The 21,120-nt window shown below is 42.8% G+C and overlaps 3 long non-coding RNA genes across 3 annotated transcripts; 1 reads left to right on the plus strand and 2 right to left on the minus strand.

The window, feature by feature from the left end:
• Positions 1 to 1,666: 1,666 nt before the first annotated feature.
• On the minus strand, positions 1,667 to 3,103 carry LOC144584229 (uncharacterized). Its single transcript, XR_013538350.1, has 2 exons — positions 3,063 to 3,103; positions 1,667 to 2,826 (listed from the first exon to the last, which is right to left on the minus strand). It is a non-coding gene; the product is annotated as an uncharacterized LOC144584229 (long non-coding RNA).
• A 593-nt stretch (positions 3,104 to 3,696) lies between these two features.
• Positions 3,697 to 7,295, plus strand: LOC144584231 (uncharacterized). Its single transcript, XR_013538355.1, has 2 exons — positions 3,697 to 6,623; positions 6,898 to 7,295. It is a non-coding gene; the product is annotated as an uncharacterized LOC144584231 (long non-coding RNA).
• Positions 7,296 to 8,686: 1,391 nt separating this feature from the next.
• Positions 8,687 to 19,782, minus strand: LOC144584232 (uncharacterized). Its single transcript, XR_013538357.1, has 3 exons — positions 16,444 to 19,782; positions 13,225 to 13,410; positions 8,687 to 9,450 (listed from the first exon to the last, which is right to left on the minus strand). It is a non-coding gene; the product is annotated as an uncharacterized LOC144584232 (long non-coding RNA).
• Positions 19,783 to 21,120: the final 1,338 nt, after the last annotated feature.

A 21,120-nucleotide genomic window follows, 5' to 3' on the forward strand; every position in this document is an offset into this window, starting at 1 on the left:
AGGCCAGTCGGGGAGGGCCTGGAGCGAGGGATCGGAAGGGGGGTTGGGGTTTGGGGAAAAGAAAATTGTGGAGAAGTGGGCTATCCATTCCTCCGAGGGGATAGAAGAAGAAGGGTCAGAAGAAGAGAAAGTGGTGGAAGAAGATACCAAAGACCAGAAGGCTTTGTAGTTGTGTGATAGAATTGCCTGGAGCAGATCAGACCACTTGCGTTGAGCAAAGAAATGTTTTTTTGAGTCTAAAAGTAATGTGCAGGACTTTCTGACAGTAAGGTAGTGTTGTAGAGACGCTGGGGTAGGGTTAAGGTGGAAAGAGTGGAAAAGAGATCTAACATGTTTCTTGGCCTGCCAACAGTCGGAGTCGAACCATGAAGTGGCACGGTTATGGGATGGGGAATTAGTTGGACTACTAAGGGAAGTAATTAAGGAATCCACAAGAGTATTATAGGAGGTGATAGCTGTGGCGATAGAGTCAGTTGTAGCAATGGTAAGGTTAAGATTGGAGATCTCTTGCAGTTAAGTCCAGGAGAAGAATTCAGCTTCTGTTTGAGAAGTCCATATAAGGCGACAAGAGGGTTGTGAAGGGGGAATTTGGGGGGAGGAGGGGGAAGAAGGGAAGGTTAGGGACAAAAGAAGAGGCAGGTGGTCACTGTCAGCACGAACACCAACAGAGAAGTCCGAGAGAAAGGGGAAAAGAGCTGGGGAAGCGATGGCGTAATTGATTACGCTTGGACCTCTAATGGAGAGGTGGGTGTATTCACCAGGGATGTCCTTACCCCATGTGCCATTAAGAATGGCAATGTGAAGATTGAGACAGAGGTTAATTAAGAAGGTAGCATGAGGTGTGATAATCTTGTCTCTGGAAGACCTTGGGCGATTGAGCCAGGGGGGAGACGACTCATCAAACTCCAGATTTATATGTTTGGCTAGGACAGAGTTATTGGGTCCTAACCGGGTATTAAGGTCCCCCAGGATCAAAATGTAGGCAGATGGATTAGCTTCCAGATTAAGGTTGACAAGGTTCTCTACCTCCACCCAGGTGCTATTCAAAGAGGAGGATGGAGGTGGGAAGTAAAGATTAAGTAGTAGGATTTTATGTTGACCGTACTGGAGGAGGAAGATTTGAATATAGAGTGAGGGGGAAGGGATGGAGGTGAGGGTGAATAAGGAGGAGGGTTTAAGGAAACAGCAGAGACCCGCGGAGGGGCGCCCTCTTGTTTTAGATTTAACAGCCGGGATATGATAAGTAAGGAAACCCGGAATGGACGGAGGATTTAATAACCAGGTTTCCTGTAAGAGAATAATGTCGTAGCTAGAGAGAAACTTTAGCAGGTCTTTGTACGAAGCTTTTTTCCTCCAGCCACCTATATTCCATGAGATTAATTGGAGAGAGGGATGGGGAGAGGGGGGGGTCAGAGGGGAAGCAGTTAGTCAGCAGGAGGAAGTACTGGGGTCTGAGGGGGGGGGAATCACAGAAGGCAAAAGGGGATCAAGGACTGGAGGACAGGCAGGCCCAGAGGGTGAGGCTAAAGCATCTATTGCAGGTTTATGGTTAGTAAAATCGAAATTAAGGGGAGGGGGTTTCTGGGACATAGCATCGACCAATGCAAAGGAGGTGATTGGGGCACCCCGGTTGACAATACATACAGGGGATAGGGGGATATGGGGAGGGGAAGCAGTAGAAGGATTGGAGTATGCAGGGAAACAGACATAAGCTTCCGGTTGAATTAAAGCAGGCGCATTGGTCGACTGGAGATCTGTGATGGAGTCTCGAGGTGTCACCGGTGGGTTAGAGGAATATTGTAAAATGGGCAAAGAGGGGATTTGAGGAGATGGCAAGTGGTCCATCGACTTGGCGGGATGGGTTGCTTCAACCCTCATGTGAGATGGAAGGGACGGCGAAGTAGAAGAGAGCAGCAGGGAGTCCGTAGGGGGGTAGGTAGGTCTGAAGGTTCGAAACAGTTTTGTCCTCTTGGAGGAGGGGGAGGCGTCTGTAGGAGGGGGTTGCAAAGAGGCTTCCATTGAGATAAGCCTGGCAATGGTGGTATTCTTGAAAAGGCGGTGAGGGGTAACACCCCATCGTTGTAGTAGATTCGCAGACGAGAACAACATCCCAGGAACATAGTTCGAATGGAAGGTCAGTAATAGTCTAGTTGAGTGGAAGGATGTTGACAAGGTCTCAGTCCTGTAGAGGTTGATGTTCCGAACATTCACTTTTAGGAGGAAGGCGAGATGTCTCTTCGCCAAGGCGATTTTAGTCCAGCGTGGAAAGCTTGTAAAACCGCGAGGAGGACCGATTGTGACAACAACAGCGTGAGGAACGTAGACCAAATGCATTATGGGCTTGGAAGGAACTTGAGGGAGGCAGCCATCAGAGAAAGAACTAGGAGGAGTTTCTTTGCAAACGGCCGAGTTGAGTTTATCTGAGGTTTTATTTAGGCAGGATAGACAATGTGGAGAAATAGAGCATGAGCTCTTTAAGAAGTCTGTAAGTAGAGTAAGCTGGGAGAAAATCTGAGAGACAGTTCTTGCAGTTAGTGTAGAATAATGTTTTATAAGTTCAATAGCATCACAATCCAAGCGAGAGTTAACACTAGGTAGCGGTTTGGAGTAGCATTGTTCAGGGGGGTGAGTAGTTGAAGGAGTATGGACCTCCTGTGTCTGGTTTGTAGAAGAAGCACTTCTTATCAGGGGTGTTGTAGTCGATGTAGAAGGTTGAGGTGGAAAAAAGGAGTCCAGCCGCAGCTGTTTGGATGAAGGTGAAATCTGTGCCAAATCGGGGCTAGTTTGAGAAAGAGTTCTTTTGGATTTCCCCATTTAAATAATAGACTAAGGGGAAAGGAAGAAAAAGAAAACAAACCGTTTGCTTGTGGAGATAACAATGGCGTCAGCGGAGAAGGACGGGAGAGGCCGGTCGAAGAAGAAAAGCAAAACACTTCTAGGTTCAAGGATAGACCACCAGCAGGGTTCCAATAAACACCATAGCCTCGTAGCCAAGAGTAGGAAGTTCCCTAATGAGGAAAATATAAGATAACAAGCTTGGAAGGCAAAAATAAAGGGAATACCGGAGCTCCGACTCCACGCTGCTGACGGCTCGGACTCTCCTCCGACTCTTAAGTTTCACACAGTCTCTCACTACTAGAATCTCTCTCACTCACAGAATCTCCTCACTGAACCTCCCTCACTCACTGAATCCCTTCATACTCCATACACCAGCCTTTATATCCAAACCCCTCCCCCCTTAACACCGCCTTCTGTTCACTCATTGGCTCCTTTTCCACTGCTCAGCTGTGACGGACAGGTGAGGGCAGGGCTGTTCGCTACACCTAGCTCTACCTGTATCAGGTATTGTCAAAACCTATGTCATCTAATTCAGAATCCACATGCGCAATTTTAATTGCAAAAGGTACAGGAAATTTACTGAAGCAGAACTATGAACTTGGTGGTTTAGAAATTATGGATTCCCAATTTTATAAAAATGATACCGCATACCACAATCGATTCATCTGGTGTACATCCAGTGTTACTGTAGTACTTCACACTCAGGGCCACAATTGTTCCATCGTTCATAAATCCAACCTACAGAAAGGTTTACAGTTGCATCATGAGTTTGAGAATGCTTTGAGAATGTTTTTCTGAAGATCGGTACAGCATGGTTCGAGATAGAGCTGAAGGTCAAATCAAGGGGCCTGTGGAAGACTCAACATTTCGAGCTAATTGGAGAAGAGATAAACACCTGGACTTTCATGGGAATTCAGGGAGGAGGAAGGTGTTACAGTCCCTTGAGGCTAATTGGTTAAGAGCCAGAATTGTCAAGAAGAAGGGAGGAGTTAGAGAATGTAGAAAATGGACAATGGGTTATGTGTGAGAGAGGAGATCCTATCTTGTTCTGGGATTCAATTCCATGATGATGGGAGAGAAAAAGAACTTGATGGTTTGAGTATGTGGCTCAAAGGAGAAAGAATGTAAGTGGAGAGAAAGAAAGAGGTGGGGCTAGCCTACCTTAGCCCAGCTTAGTAGTGTTTATTATTTTAATGGGGAATAGTTATTTTATTTAGCTGTAATCATCTTTGAATACGTTCCTTATGCTAAAGCTTGAGCAATATAAACTGATTCTATGAAACTCTATTTTTCTAATAAAAAATAATTATAAAAATTCTTACAAAAGGACTGGTCTCTTGAACAACAGGGTCTGGCTAAATCCAGGAGGTGGAGAGGGCCACAAACTAGCTATCTTTAAGAGTCCTACCTAAATGAGCTGTTGTGAGTTCTAAGGAATCACAAAGCCCATGTGTCTGTACTTGGAAAGTACTGGGTACAAGTAAAGCATTCTTTTAAGGTCAGACTTGTCCAAGGGGCTTACGTTGCACACTGCTGAAGTCTTAGAACTTGCCCCAGTGCAAAGGAGGTGGGTAAGTAACCTGTCAAACTCTCTAACTGAATGCTAAGCGCTCCTTAGGGAGACTTGGGCATCACAGTTTGGAGTGATACGCACTCCATGTGTGTAAACGATGGCTTGCAATCAGCTGGAAAAATCAGAAAGATCAGCAGCATTCATGTGTTCTAATCACTGCTCCTCTGAGCCCTGTGTGCTTAAGCTGTTTTACTGATCCCAATTTCCACTCTTTCCTGCCTGGCTTAACAGAGTACTCTGAATTTAATCCAACCACTTTGCTTTGGCATCTGTATTTCTGTAATGCCTGGGGCCTAACCAGGCCTGCAAACTGCAGTTTCTAGCTGTAGAACAAAGTGAGAGACTTCCATTGGTTAGCTAGCATATTGCCCGGACTTTGCATTCTTACATTTTCTTTTCTTTTTCCTCTTTCAAAAAATTTGGTCATCCTACTAAGACAAAGTCTGTACATGTGCATTTACTTGCAGGTGAATGCCTGTAGGGTTGTATGGGATTTTTTTTTTTTGAGTAGTTGGGCCAGAATTTCCCTTCAGGATGTAAGGATCTGATCTTCTGTCTTTCCTCCTTTAGATTCCCTCTTTTTATTGGCATGGTGCTAGCTACTGCCATAGACCATAACAGCTGCCTCCTGCTTCTCTCCTTCTTGGGCTCACTGCAATCTTACATTTTGTGTCAAAACATAAATGGACGTTTTCTGGGAATGTGTGATGATCAAATTAGGCTTGGCTGAAAAAGGTTTCGAAATGATTAGAGCAGAAATATTTCTTTGCAAATAGGTCAAATTTTTAATTTTACAGAGTACGGGATGACAAGTAACATTGCTGCTGCAGCCTGTTACTTTAGTAGTAATTAAGAGCATAACAATGGCTGTTTTGCAAATAATGACCTTTGGGGAGCCCCCCCTCCCCGTTATGAGTTACATAGATATTTACTTTTTAAAATTACCTTTCTAAACTCTGCTTTACTCACTTTGTATCTTCCAAGGAAAGGATGTCTGCCCCCAGTTATTAACATATCGTCTGCTCGGTCCAGAATGCAACGGACTGCACGGCCAGTTCTGAAATTAACCACAAGAAGTAGCGACGTGATCAATGGCTGAAATAGGCTGTGGGGGCGAACAGAGGTGCTGCTTCTCGACCTGAGGTCTCCTCCTGCCACTTGAAACATCCACTGCCTGCTCATTTCTCCCCCAAGGGCTTAGGCAAATTGAGTTGTTCTCATGACCAATATGGGGACACGAGGGTCCTTTGGATGTTGTTGGACCGCCACTCCCATCAACCCTAGCCAGCATGGCTGGGAATGAGGGATAATAAATATCTGAATGGGCACACTTTCCTCATCCCTGTGCTGGTGTGGATAGGGAGAATGGAAGGAGACATTTGTCTTGTGCTCTTTGTCAGAGAAAAGCCTTCTCTGGCTGGGAAAGGTGGCAGAGGTTCTCTTCTTGTCAGCAGAATTGTTCATTTTCTTTCTAAATGAAAACATCTGTACTGAAAGTCAGGAACCAATAGGGAGGCAGACAATAGCTGTTCAATCAGCTGAAATCTGTTGGAGAGAGATTCCCCTTCCCATTGTGCACAAACATTTATTTTGTCTTACTGGAGCAGGCTGGTCAAACAGGTTCTACAAAACCCAGTGGACCCACAGCTGACACAGTAGAGGATAAACCTCAAACAGAAATCTTTCTTTCTGATCCACTTTAGCTCACAAGAAACCAAATAAAACCCTTCCCAAGGAATGGAGGAAACAAGGTCTGGATGCAAGGGCCCTTCCCAAATGGTGCTGAACCCGTTCTAAAGGGAGGGTGTGGTTACACATTGAAAAACATCCGGGTTTGCATCAGGTTTGGGATGCCCGGAATCAGTTTCAAAATGTTGATTTACACAATGTACAGTTGAGCCTACAGGAACTGTTGCTTTCCCCCCTGAAAGGGAAATATTTTAAACAGCGTTGAGGAGGTTGTTTATTTTAACTGGATTGTGGACGCAATTTAGTTTGAATCATTTTGGCATGTGTACTTTTCTGTGTCACAGTACATTTGTGGAGCCTATAGATGCAGTTGAAGCAGCGGGAAAAGAAGAAGATAAAAAACAGAGAGAGATGGATTTATTCCTGAAGGAAACCACACACTTGCATTTACAAGAGCTGAACAGGACTGTTGAGGACAGGGCATTTTGGAGACCACTCAGTTATGGATTCCCATAAGTTGGAGGTGATTGATCAGTATGTAAGAACAACAACAGGCATTGTGTGCTTCAACCAGACACTTGTTTGCTGCCATAAATGGCAGTTTTGTTTATTTTACCTCTGAACCCACCACCAACTCGCTTTACTTTTTAAATTTTTTTTAAAAAAAACATAAACATAAAATACATAAATCAAAATACAATATAACTGTGTTCCCCACCACCATAGACAGGACCTCTTGCTATAATCTTCTTCTTCTATTTATATTCTTCCTCTTCTTTTATTGTTCTCTTCTCCAGAAACGTTAGGAAGAACAACCTTCAGAACATGGCCAAAGAGCCCGAAAAACCCACAACAACCACTAGATCCCGGCTGTGAAAGCCTTCGCGAATACAAAATCAATAATCTTCTCAGAAATGTAAAAGAACTTAGAAATTCTTTCTAGATTCATGATTCCTTGACATTTCAACATTTTATCTAAGGTATTTTGTAAGATGATGGGCAGGTGGGTAAGAAGAGGGTTTTCACTTCTTTATTTAGGAAATGTTACTTCCATCAACCCTGCACAAATTTATTCTTATTATTTGTTAAATCTTACTGTCTTGAAGGAAGATTTAATGTAGATTTCAATCATTCAACCATTGCTGGATTTTCTATTAGCTACATGGAGAGGCTTAACCAGATGGTTACTTCAAAACAACAATCAACTCCATAAAAATCAGTGAAAGAAGCAATCATCAGCTAATGAAAGATATATGTCCCATGTGCATATATACATTTAATGTTTCGGTTCTTTAATCCAGGAGGGGGATGGGGGTGAATATGTGTAGGCAAGTAACCTTCTGATGAGTACTCCCTAGCTGAGAGGTGAGTAACATCTGAGTATCCAGGGTCTAATTTTGGTCTTACGCCCTTTGGAGGGCACATACCCACTAATACATTAGCGGTTCATGTAATAAAATATAGAGCATTGCTTGGACCCATTAATTATAAAGCAAACATCTGAAAATGCTTCTGTGACGATTGCCCCACGTCACTCATATTCCGGATCTCATTTGCATGAGCCTATGAGAGGTGTCGAGAGGCGGAGTCAGCGGATATAAGGAGGTTTGACAGAAGGATAGAGAAGTTGCAGAGAGAGAGTAAGGGAGATAGTGAGGACTGACACTAATAGAGATAAGATGGTCAATATAAATAGATAGAGCAGGTAGTGATTGATTATGTGGCAAGATATATGACATTTTAATGATTTGGTTGTATGCAATGAATAAAGAACATCTGTGATTCTGATTAAATTTAATACACTTCAGTAAATAAGTTCTGTTGGCAGTAACCAGACAAGTGTCTGACTAAAGTTCTTTATATATTGTGGATAAAGGAAATCCACTGGTGGCAGTGAGGAAAAGAGGGAATGTCACAATTGGTATCTGCTGGTGGGAGGACATAGCGTAGGCCAGGGGTCTCAAACATGCGGCCCGCCGGATGATAGTTTGCGGCCCCCGCCTTGCCTGCCCCCCCCAAAGCGCCCATGCATCCTCTGCTGTCAAGAGTCAAAAAAAGCCTCACCTCCCTTGCTGGCTCTTTCCCAAGATAGCGCCTCTTGCGCCCTCCATCCAGAACTGCAGCCTGCCAGCCAGCCCGCCTGTCTGCCGGCTGGCAGGCTGCAGTTCCAGATGGAGGGTGCAAGAGGCGCTGTCTTGGGAGAGAGCCGGTGAGCGAGGTGCGCTGCCGGCCCTTTTCCCCGAGCCGCCACCGAGCAATGCCTGAGAGTGGAGCTCGCTCCCGGCCTGTCCTCAAAGAGGGCCTCCAAGCCACCAAGAGCAGCAGCTGCCGCCGCCACCGCCTCTTCCAGAAAAATGGCTCTCTGGCTCTCTTTCACTCTCAGCACCCCCAGCACCAGACTGGCCAGTGGCTGCCTCAGCACCCAGCAGTGCTTCCTCCTCCTCCTCCTCCTCCTGCTTCAGCCACCTTGGCTCTGGAGGCTGCTTGGGCTCGCCTCGCAAAGTTTGCTCCTCTGTCGTGGTGGGGGTAGCTGCTGCTGAGTGCACCTTTTTTTGAGGGGTGCCCTCAGAGGAAGGTTGCCAGACCTCCATGTGTGTGTTTGCGTGCGCGTACCTGTTGGGGGGCCTACCCTATTCTGTTTAATTTCGGGGCCTTTTCTCCTTTGGTAAGGCAATTATGTGAGGTTTTTTTTTTTAATTTTATGTCGTGTACTCCTCCCCCCCGGCTAGATGGTCGCCGGCACTCCCTCCCTTCTCCGCTTCTTCATCCTTCTGCTGCTGGTGGTAGTGAAGAAGGAGCCGGAGGGGGTCATGGCCGGTGACGAGGGCTGGCGCACCCCTCCTCCTCCTCCTTGGAGCCCCAGCCGGGTTAAGGAAACTCCTGCGCAGCTTCCTCGGGCTCTTGCTCTCCTTGGCGGAAAATGTGATGTGGCCCAGCCTCACCCAAACTCTGCCTCCAGCGGGCCCCAGGTAAATTGAGTTTGAGACCCCTGGCGTAAACCCTTTGTTTGGAAAAACAAGCAGGGGCTTCATGATAAACGTCACAGCTCCATTTTCTCTGACTTTTTCTTCTGATTTTTTGACACATAAAACTAGTTGCACAGGCTTTTTTATAAACATAACTCTTAATTTCCTGTCCTTCTCGGGGCGAGGGCTGTATCAAACATCTCTCCATGCTCACACAATCTCTGCATGGGCTCTTGAACTTGTCACAAAGGCCAAAAAGAGTTCCTTTTCCACAGGGTGAATGTCATCGCAATAGAGAGCTTCTCCTGTGGCATGCTTGATCGCTGCAAGATGCATCAGGGGACACCCTACTGTGTCATGGGGCAACTGTTCCGGGTTAATATCCTGTTTCATAAAATAACAACAACAAAAAGGAAGGTATCCTTAATTAGCAACCTGAAACCTTTGTAAAGAGAAAGACCATGTTATGACAAAATAAACAATCAGTGGTGCCTTGCAAGATGAATTTAATTCATTCCGCGGTTAATGTTGTCTTGCGAAATGCGTTTTCCCATTGGAATGCATTGAAATCTAATTAATGTGTTCCTATGGGCAAAAAAAGTCAGAACAAAGTCAAATTTGGTTTACAAAGGGTTTATTAAGTGTTCTTTAAAGCCATAATATTGTGCAGATGATTTCAAAAATTTCAATCAAAAAACTTTTTAAACATCACAGAAAAACATTTAAAAATCAGCAAACATGAGGCAGGAACAAAAAACAGAAAACATTTGTCTTCCGAAGCACAGCCATAGGAACATTTGTCTTACGAGTCATCAACCTCATTGCCAAAACCATTTGTCTTGTGAGTTTTTTGTCCTGCGAGACATTTGTCTTGTGAGGCACCACTGTATACGTCTTTAGTATGCAACAGACCTTAGAACTGCAACTCACTGCCCATGTAACCTATAATCCAAAACCCAGTGCACACCTAAATGTTTCAAAATGGGCCAATGTTTACAAACGTTCCTGTTAACAAAGTCAGCCAATATTTAAGGTCTAAGGCACTCTTAGAACACAATCATGTAGTTTCCAGTAGTTTATTTGTTGGTAAGTACACACAGGAATACAGTTCAACGAAAAGGTATACCACCTCATATTCCAACTCTAACTACATAAACACAGAAATAAAAAAAGTTCCTTATTTGCCAACATAGATCAGTCCAGGATAAACTTAGCATTTTGTTTAGCAAACCAATACATGCACGTTATACATGTATATACAGTACATTGATGTACAAAATATATCAAAAGGTGCCATCAAGTCACCCACCCACATCCCCAAGTAACTTTGCCAACTTTACTTCCTGCTCAATTGACTAGAACATAGCTGAACATACTGTACAGTGGTGCCTCGCTTAGCGATGTTAATCTGTGCAGCAAAAATCGCTGCTAAGCGATTTCGTCGCTAAGCGATTTTAAAAAGCCCATAGAAACGCATTAAAACCTGTTTAATGCATTCCTATGGGCTTAAAAACTCAACGTAAGCGAAAATCCTCCATAGCGCCGCCATTTTCAGTGCCTCTAAAGCAAGGAATCCGCTTGAAAACACAGCGGGCGGCCATTTTGTTTACCCGGCGGCCATAGTGATATAGGGACAAAATTGTTAATCTGGCCCAGCCAGCAGAAAGACTCTGAGTGAACACAAAACAAGGACAATAGCAACAGGCACAGGTGGGGACTTGCAAGTCACAACTTGCTGTCAAGTCCAAAAAAGCTGCACCAGCAACTCAACTTGACTTGAGGTCTTTTTTTAAAAAAAGACTCAGACTCAACTTGTGACTTGGAAACATTTTTCTGAGTCATATTATGGTTCCCTATTAGGGATGGGCCTCCCTACCTGCTGCCGCCACTGCCATCATCCTCAGAAGCAGCAGGCCTGGCTTCCCTCCCAGGAGCTGGGCCTGCTGTCTCCACCCCCACCCCCACCCCCCATTGGATAGGCCGGCACAGAGGCAGAGGCCAGCTCTAGGAAGGGAAGTCAGCCCACTGTCTCTCTGCAGGCGCATCGGCCCGCCCGGCATCCCTTACAGACCTGAGGCCTCCATGCATGCACTGGCCTATCAACTGGGTGGCGCATGCGCAATCACAGTCTTTGGTCCAAGTCCCAAGCCGGGGGGGGGGCAGGGAAATCCCCCTCAAGACTTGGACTTGAGACTCAGGCCCAAAGACTTGCCAACATCCCTGGCAATAGGAAATATCTACATATATGTGGAGTTTTCAGAATGGTTCAAGAAAGCTGGATTTCCTGCAGGAGAAAATGTGGGACATTTGCTAAGAAAAACGCAGTTGTCTATACGACAACATTGATACAACTCCTGTATAATGAACTGAGGTGTGGTTCCTCCACAAAAAGAGAGAAGGGATACTTCCAGGTAGAACGCTTACTTAAATCAACATCAGCTATCTATTATTACTATAGTGAACTGTCCACAGCTTTAATTATTATTATTTAAATTTTTTTACTGAAGCTTCAGCATTGAACAATACATGGCCTTTTGCTTTTGGAAAGGAAGGATCAATAAAAAGCACATTTGCTTTTCTTGAGGTACGTAATTTACCACATAGTTCTAATTCCCTACAAAACCATTTGCCCTTACTAATGAAAAACAACCACATCTCCACAGTGCTCAAAACTGATGGTCAGCTTACAACTCAGAAAAGATTACCATTCAGTTTAATTGCTTCAATGTTTCTAAGTAGAATTTTAATATGAAACTTATAATCAGAGTTTGTTTGTATTCAGGTATTCCTTCTGGAGTGGTGTCCAGGACCAAAGGTTCCTCAGAAACTAGCCTGCAAACTACTTCTAGGGTATTTGTATTCCAGTTCCTGTATACACAAAAATGCATTAATTATGCAGAACTTGGCTGGCATTTTAAGATTTTTTGCAAGCCGAGTCCTACTGAACCGTGGACAATTGTGATTCATCAACTTAAAAGCTGTGTTGATTATATGGGGGGGGCAGCACTCTCAGAATGTGTGTAAATGCTGGAGAAAAACTACCCAACCTTCAAAGCAAAATAAGCCAACACCTCCGTATTGGTACATTGCTGTTGCTTTGTCAGCTAAACTGAGCTTCTTTCCTCGGCCCTCCCCTCTGCAGGTCTCAGAGGTGCCTCTGGAGAGGCTCTGGAGGGTTTTTTGAGGTGCAGCAGAAGGCTGCAGAGGAAATGAGACATTACCCTCCAATTGCCTAGTCTCTAAGAAGAACTCCAGCATTCAGTCCTGCTGAAATAAGCTACAGTACTGAATGAATCAGCCCAAGAACAAGCCTTTCAAAATCCCAGGTGATTTTTAATAAAGCAGGAATTGGGAGAAGAAAACTGTGGTTCCATTTCGGCTGATATCACAAGCACTGCCCAATGGACACTTGCGATACCAGCATAAACAGTACAAGATATGTCGCTCACTGGGGAGTTATTCTTTGCCAGCAGTGCCACTGTCTTTACCCATAGAATAAGCATGATGAAAGTACTTGCTAGAGCAACCTTGCATGCTGCTTTCTTTCAAAGAGGAACATTTATATGGACACAGGCATAAGAAGGCAGCACATACATTTTTTAAAAAAAAGAAAGGATCTATTAGAAAATATTATGATCGGGAATTTGCTAGGCCGCCTACAGATCTTTTCTACAGAGCAAATGTGAATTATGTACCCCAACAGAAGTGATAACATTAATTCATCTGTTGATACAGAGTTAAAATCAGTTCTTAGGCCCTCTTCAAATGTGATGATTTTTCTACATGGATAAACCCTGTACATAAGGAGAAGAGGCTGTAGAAATGACATATGAGGGGCTCATCAAATCCAGCTTTCATCAAAAGGCCTGAACAACATAACGTCTTCAGCAAGAAACACAACACAAAATAAAATCAAAAAAGACAAAGTGAATGTGTTCACGGAAGCTATATTAAAATAGAACCGTCTTTTAGGTGACACAACATCTTTCTTCTTTGCTTTGTGTTTCTTGTTGAAATGTTTGCAAAGGATAACACAGTGACCACTTTGATCATCTTGCCTGTCATTTCCACTGGCGCCCAGTGACCCCATTAAAGCCAGCAGAGGCTGGCAGAACTTTGGCACTGACACATGCATTCATGAATAAATGTGCACTTTACCTTCCTAGAAGCAACTGACAAGATTTCTTTGCGTTGACTGTGGTAAAAGCGATGCCTCCATACAAAAATGCTTAAGTCGGTAATAACAGCTTAATCCGGTTTAAATGAAATCCGCATTCCGGCATTGACAATAGGCAGGGCATTTTCCCGCCGCTGGGCCAGGCAGAAGGCTGACACAAGCTCACCCTGAGAGGAAAGAAAGGAAGTTTGGTTAGGCATTCTTTTCGACCACAGTTCACTCTGTACTTATGTCCTCCAAGGTTGTGAAGAGTCCTGGTACCACTTTATGAAATATTAACATCAACGTTCATTTTTACAAACATATTAATAATAGCCTTCCAGAAGGCACTTAAAAGACAACTCTTTAAAGTGTGGCTTCACACCTTACAAAAAACTACGGGGTGGGGGAAGTCATTGGGCAAAAGGTGGGGTTTTATTTACTCTTTGAAATGAAGAAATGACCAAAGAAAGTAGAACAACAGACAGACAAGTCCCACATGCATATTCTATCAACTATGTAAATGAGCCCTAAGGTAGAAGAACAAAGGAAATATGGGGAAGAAGGAAGGCCAAGCAATGGCTACCAATGAAGCAAGACCTTCCTGGCTGCTTATTAGCTCTTCTGTATCTCAGCATCAGGAGAGGAAGCCTTGGTAATGGTCTTTAGGCATCTCTTCAGATTACAGGATGAAAGAAAGGCAGGATATAAACATTTTCTGGAAACAATTTGTTAAGAATTAATGTATTGCTTCTGATTTATTAAAATGTACAACAATGATTTTGAAAGTAATGTTAATTATTAAGCATTAATAGCATTATATTTGAGCACTGGGTATAGCATTACATTCATTGATCATATAGCAAGGCACATTAAACTTTCTCTTTACTTTAAATCATGACTGGTCATATCTAGGCATTTCAAATGATTGGTTAGATTGAATAAATTAATAACAAAATAAATGTTTCTGTACAATTTCAGTTTTCCACAGATTAATTTCCTTTAAATTCAACACTTTATCACTAATGCTAATATTGTTGTCAGCTGCCTTAAATTTGAATTTGGGGGGAAATTAGGATATAAATAAATAAATTATATGTCCAAATTATGGGATATAAATGTAATAAATAAATACTTCAGAGTACCATATACTTGCACTTAGTTGAACACAAAAGGCCAAGACACCCAGGGCAAAAAATAAAAATAAAATAAAACCCTTACCTTCTCTGAGTAAGGGATATAAACTGACAATAAAACCTCATCTGGCGCAAGAACAGCAGTCTTTGTTCAATGGAATTTGCTGAGTTCCACCTGCAGAATGAATCGCTTTACTAGAAGATACAGTCTGTCCTTTTGCTATCTGAGATATTTGTTTATGAACATATTTACACAGAATTGCAGAACAAGACAAAACCAATCGTGATGTGCCCCTTATACTATAGGATTTGAACAGTATTCACGGAACCAATCCAGAAAATGGTTTAAGAGTATCAAATGCTGTTTAATTGTAACAGATAAGCAAGAATTGGCTTTGTCAGTCCGTATGTACATAAAGACACAAACACACCTTCCACACCATTTAAAAAATCAAAGTCCATTGTTGCAGTTGCTGAAAATCTCTACAGTTTTCACACGTTATATTGCTATGGCTGAAACCCTGTTTTGCACGTTGTGCCACATCCGCCATGGAGATTTTTCAGAAATAAAACATTTCTGATTACCCTGAAACTCTTCTAGAATCCCCTTCCTTGTGGGAAAGTTATTGGCAGCTGCAGGACAGAAGAGAAGTCTTTAATTTCTGAAAACTGTCGCTGCCACAATGACTTAACTGGGGGTTCCAGCGGAGCATTGGGACTTTCAAGTTGAATCTTTTTTTAAAAAGTAGTCCCACAAAATTGCCACAGCTGGGGACTTCACCACCTTTACATGGTATATCTGCTCAAACAGGATTTCAGCTTTTGTATTACTTAGAAATCCAAGCCCTTGGTTCTCTGCTAGTTTCTGAAATGTATAGATAAAATCTATAACATGCAAATCTGTCCATATCTGAAACAAACAAACAAACCAGGCCATCATTCACTCACCTGAACAGGATGAATCCAGGATTTGGGGCTTCCAATACCTTTCAACAGTTGTGACGGCAGTGCCATGCAATGAACAGATGGGTATTAGGCAAGCATTGGCTGAATAATACCTTGAGATTATAATGAAAAGAATCAAGGGCTATACAGTCAATTTTGGACACTGTTACATGCCAATTAAAATCTGGGGATGATTTAGGTGTAATAATGTTGTTCTTCATTTGAGAAATCTGTGAACTCCACAGGTCCAAATTGGGCTTATCATTGCTCTTGTGCAAATGCGGTGAGTGCATTTATATATCCCAGCAGACCCAGCAGTGAGACCGACTACATGGGTGTTTAGCTTGCTGTTTGATTCAATACACTAGGAAAGGGCTGGTGTGCTCTTAAAGATGCCGATCAGAGGATGTCTTTGAACCACCCCCGCCCTGAGTGGTCCTACTGGCATCTTTCTGTCACAAGGCGTCTAATATTTTGGTGTGGGTAGGCTCAATCTGGTTTAGATCTAACACAAGCCTTACGAGGAATTCAAGGATATAATGGGATTAAAATAAATTGGGGAAAGTCAGAATGTTTATTGTTGAACAACTCAGATAACGAGAAATGAAGAATGAAAACAATATTTGGAGGAAAAATGGGGAATGTTATTAAATATTTCAGGATTATTATTACCTGAAACTTACAGTATATAATTAAAATAAATTTGGATAGATTGAAAAAAGAGATAACTGGACGGATAAACGATCATCAGAAATTAAAGATTTCTTTATTTGGTTGAGGAGCATTATGCAAAATAAAAATTATTTATAAATTAAACTTTATATATTGGATGCTTCCAATAAAGATTGCAGAAAAACAATTGAGAGATTGGCAGATAATGCTAAATTGTTACTGTGATGGATATAACTGAGTGAGGATTAATAAGAAATTATGGTATGTAACACAAAAATGGAGGTCTTGGATTACCCAATTTAGAATTATATCGTGTAGCAAATCAACTCAGACATATGCCAGATGTTATTAAAACTAATAAAAATTTAGTTTGGACAAAAGTAGAAATGCAGGATAAGGAAAAAAAAATTGAAAGTACTATGTATTGTTTAAAGAAAATGTTGGAGAAGAGATTTAAAAATCAGCTACCTGTTTATATATTTTGGATGTCTTACTCACTTCACAGCTACAAAAAGAGTGGAGAGGAGAGAAAGAAGGCTCGGGCCATGAGGGAGCCATCTTGGCTGTGAAGAATGCTATTTATAGGCCTTGAAACTGGGGAGGATATTTTTGCTTCCTTTGGTGTGCTAATTAGGCACACCTGGTGACCTCAGGAGCTACTCTTCCAGAAGTTACCAATTAGTTGGCTTCAGAAAGGACGGCACCTGATTGGTTGGAAAGGTTGCAGGCTCTGATGGAGGGTGATGGGATATAAGGGCAGCTAGAGGAAATGGCTGAGCTCACCACTTCTGGACAGCAGCTTTATTCTGGCTGGGCCATGTCAGCCGTTCTGCTGTTATGAGGAACTCTGCTTGAGCACTGGAACCATGCTACTCTGTGAGGAGAGGTAGGAAGCTGTTATTTTTTGGTGGGAACAACTTTTAGCTGCCTAAATCTCAGAAAAGGCTTTGTCCTTAACTTTGCTTTTGAGCCTGGATGTGGTTTTGGTGATTTAACGATGTAAAATACCTGTCTGTAAGAGGCTTCACACCTAATTAATAGTGAACCTGTGGAAGAGTCTAGGAAAAAAACAGTTAACCTGGGTCAGCAGTTCCTTTCAATTGGTTTACCTTTGCTTGGTTACTCAGGGGAATGCATTTCCTCAGAATAGTGTTGACTTTCCTGTTAGTCATTGAGTTTTGCTTAGGCAGAAGAGTTGTTCAGCTTCCTTTATTTCAGGTGGCCTTCATCTCAGGTATGACAAGGAAAAGACTGCAGTTTTTGACTGCTTTCCTTTTGAGTTTTACACATTGAGATGTAAAGGTAAATCTTAAAACAAAGTATTTCTTTTGTTCTTTGTTTTAAAGAAGCTTATTTAAGGCACATAAAATAAACAGATGTATTTTTTTAAAAAAATTCTGGGCCTTGTTTTATTAATCCTCTGAGAAAACAATGGAGGAGTGTAGAGCCATCTCTTCAACATATCAAATTAGCAGCCTATAAATATATCAGGAAAAGCAATCAAACAAAATCAGGAGTGGGCAAAGCATCATTAAAACAGTGGCAGAGAAAAATCTCTTCTTGCACAGTACATCATTAAAAGCTGGTTGGAATTGGACTGTCTTCACAGTCTGTCCAGGAGCTATTAAGGGATGTGTGTTGCAAGGCCTTATCCCTGTATAGGAAACCAGATGTGCTTGCCAAATGCCTGTCTAAGAGTGCAAGTGACTTTTCAGGTTCAGAGAAAGGAGGCCTCTGAGCCGTCTTTACAGGGGAAGTGATGTCCTCTGCTGTCAGTTTAAGTACACAGGGACGGAGTACAGAGTTGAAGTGCTGTAGTAAGTCAAATACTGTGTGCACGTGTGCAGGAGGATTTATTTTTGTAGTTTACCTTTCCAGCATTTCTGTGAAAGCTGATTATTGTTTTCTTCCCCTTAATTTAATGATGTAAAATATTTTAATATAAAGTATAAATTCTTCTTACAATTAGTGCCATGGAGATAATGAAACATTAAAAGATAGAAGGTTTATTTAGGATTGGACAATGTTATGACATTGTAAATCCTTTTTTTGAAAGTTCTCCACCTGATGTTGCTTAAAACCAAATGAGATCTGTAACACAGTGGTTGAGAACACAGTTATGAAAAGATAAAAACTCGTGCATATCCATGTAAGGATTAAAGACCAAGAGAGCGTACACAGCATCACTTAGGTTACTTCAGATTAAAAAACGAATAAAAGCAGTAGTCGAAAAGAGTGAATGAGAGAGGGTCAGGAGTTCAGGTCAAAGCATACAGTTGATTCAGGATTGTCAAATGGCCAAAATAAAGGTGCGATTTCTCACATTTACACTATTCTCATCTGATAGTTTTTTTCCTTCTGTAAAAAAAGAAGATCTTGTGTGCCAGATTTTAAATTTCTGTTCTACCTATCACATTCTAATATTCTTGACTGATTTTTTTTGTGGATGGAAATGTCAGGGTTCTAGTTCCTCCAGTGAGTTTTTCTGCTTAGAGTTGTGTGGTCAAATGCGAACTTGAACAACGCAGCTTTGTTGCCTTTAATGTTTCTGTGAACATGGGGCAGAAGTATTTCAGTGCAAAAGTACTTATTCCTGGAAAAAAAATGAATGTTCTGACCATTGCAATTTTGTCTTCTTTTCTCCCTGCAGAACGTCAGAGATGTGCACTTTGCGTTAGAAAGCTCAGTGAGCCATCAAGTGCAAGGATGTGAACTCTTGGTTGAAAGAACTGGACTTTATATGCCAAATGGCTTCTGCATCTGCTGAAATGTCTCGTGCCTGAGAGACATCCTAGACTGTAGTGATCATCAAACGAAAAGGCTAATGGTTTTGGTGATCACAGAACAAAGAGAAAGCAATTGACTTTAGAGAGAGAAGCAAGAAGTCAGTCCACACGTAGATGTCCGCCGGCGGAATTCCTAGGGCGATGCCCCGAGAACTCCCTTTTATTAACCTCAACAAACTTACCAATTGTTGACAGAATTCAGAAAGGACACTAGTTACCTAACGGCCACTTAGGATTGGCCGGACAAAGCCTTTGAAGTTCTGCTCTAACTCGAAGGGAAAATAGGTAGAACGAGTGAGTCAATGCTCCCCGTCAGGAGCCCCTGTCATTGTGGCAGGAGTGTGTGCTCTGCACTGAAAAACAGACATCAGCTTGTGTCCTTGAGGAGGGCGTTCCCACACTAGACCATATGGCAGTGCTATATTTGCTAAACTGGACCTTGAAACATACTCCAGCAATTGTTTTTTCTTTCAACTTGTGGCCGACAGCCATTGGCAAAAAGAGAGAAAAATGCCTCCTAATGACTACAGAATATGGGGTGCAGATCCGCGCTCGTGCTGGCAAGAAAACTACGGGGGGATAGACAGGGCTCGCGTTGAGGAGGGAATGACTTGGGGGGGGGAGAAGAACTGCAGTTGTGGTGGGGAGGAAGAGACCATGGGCATTAGATGGGATGCGTCGAGGAGGCATTGAGAAGAGAGCTGGGTGGGTGGGCGGTCGGGACCATGCTTGTGTTGGGCCAGTAAAGGGAGGGTGGGGATAGATGAGGCTTGAGGGGAGGGGGAGACAAGAGGGTTGGGGATGAAAGGGGATTTGGGGTTGGCAGGGCACACAGCTGGGAGTAGAGAGGGCATTGCGGGAGGGTTTGTGAAAGGGGTGGGCCTGGGAGTGGAGAGGGATGGACAAGAGGTTTTTATTTGCATAATGGAGGTGAATGAGATGAAAGGAAATTTATTTTCTTGTGTATGTAAGGGGAAAGTCAAACAATCATTCTATGGGTGTGTTTCTACCCATTTAATGCACACTTCTGCCTAAAATAGTGTGCTGTACCCCAAACTCCAAGTCAGTTATTCCCAGAAGCTACAAACTACCACTACCTCATGTATTATGGGTGTTTTCTCCTCTCTACCCCAAGAGAGACTCTGAATAACTGACTGAATCCTCTTGAGGGAAGCCCATGAAAAGCATTTCCTTGACATCCCCCCAGGTGGGGTCTGAGAAATATGTCCCCTGCCCCAATATTAAAATTGCCCCATCAGTGGCACTTCCAGAAATGAGGCAATGCAAAGGCTGCTTATTTCCTTGGCTGATGGGAAGTGATAGCTTCTCCTATGTTACTGTGAATTCAACAGGCTTTTGTCGTCACCTTTTAGAGAGGGGTGCTGTTTTAAAGCTGAGACAGGAGAAATATTTCATGTACCGGTCTCATTGGGTGGGTGTCAAGATAATCCTTGCATTGAATTTATTGAGGAAGGGAAGCATTGGCTTCTCTTCCTTTAGAGGGAAATAGGCAGGCTTGGCATCGTCGTAATTTGGTGGAGTGGTGTGTCCTTAGGCACCTTTCATCTTGTTTTAGGCGTCGTATTTCCTATACCCGTCTTGTGTGATTGGTTGTCAAGGAAATTCCTTCTGTGGGCTTTCCTGAACAGAAGTGGTGGTTTTCCTTCTGTTCAAAGACAACATCAGGCTTGGCACCGTCGTAATTTGGGGGAGTGGAATGTCACTGTGCGCTTTTTATTATGGAGAAATATTTCGTTTACCCGTCCTGTGTTGATGGTTTTCTAGGAAATGACTTTCATTGGCTTTCCTGAAGAGAAGTAGTCATTTCTCTTCTGTTGGAGGAACGTATCAGTCTTTGCATCGTCGCATTTTGGGGGAGTGGTACGTCCTTAGGCGCCTTTTATCTTGGATTAGGCGACGTATTTCCTCTACCTGTCTTTTGTGATCGGTTGTCAAGGAAATCCCTTCTGTGGGCTTTCCTGAACAGAAGTGGAGGTTTTCCTTCTGTTCAAAGACAACATCAGGCTTGGCACCGTCGTAATTTGGGGGAGTGGTATGTCACCGTGTGCTTTTTATTATGGAGAAGTATTTCCTTTACCCGTCCTGTGTTGATGGTTTTCTAGGAAATGACTTTCATTGGCTTTCCTGAAGAGAAATAGTCACTTCTCTTCTGTTGAAGGAAAATATCAGTCTTTGCATCGTCACATTTTGGGGGAGTGGTGCGTCCTTAGGCGCCTTTCATCATGGATTAGGCGACGTATTTCCTCTACCCGTCTTGTGTGATCGGTTGTCAAGGAAATCCCTTCTGTGGGCTTTCCTGAACAGAAGTGGAGGTTTTCCTTCTGTTCAAAGACAACAT

The sequence above is a fragment of the Pogona vitticeps genome, chromosome 1 (assembly GCF_051106095.1).
Source record: "Pogona vitticeps strain Pit_001003342236 chromosome 1, PviZW2.1, whole genome shotgun sequence".
In the NCBI taxonomy this organism is placed as follows: Eukaryota; Metazoa; Chordata; class Lepidosauria; order Squamata; family Agamidae; genus Pogona; species Pogona vitticeps.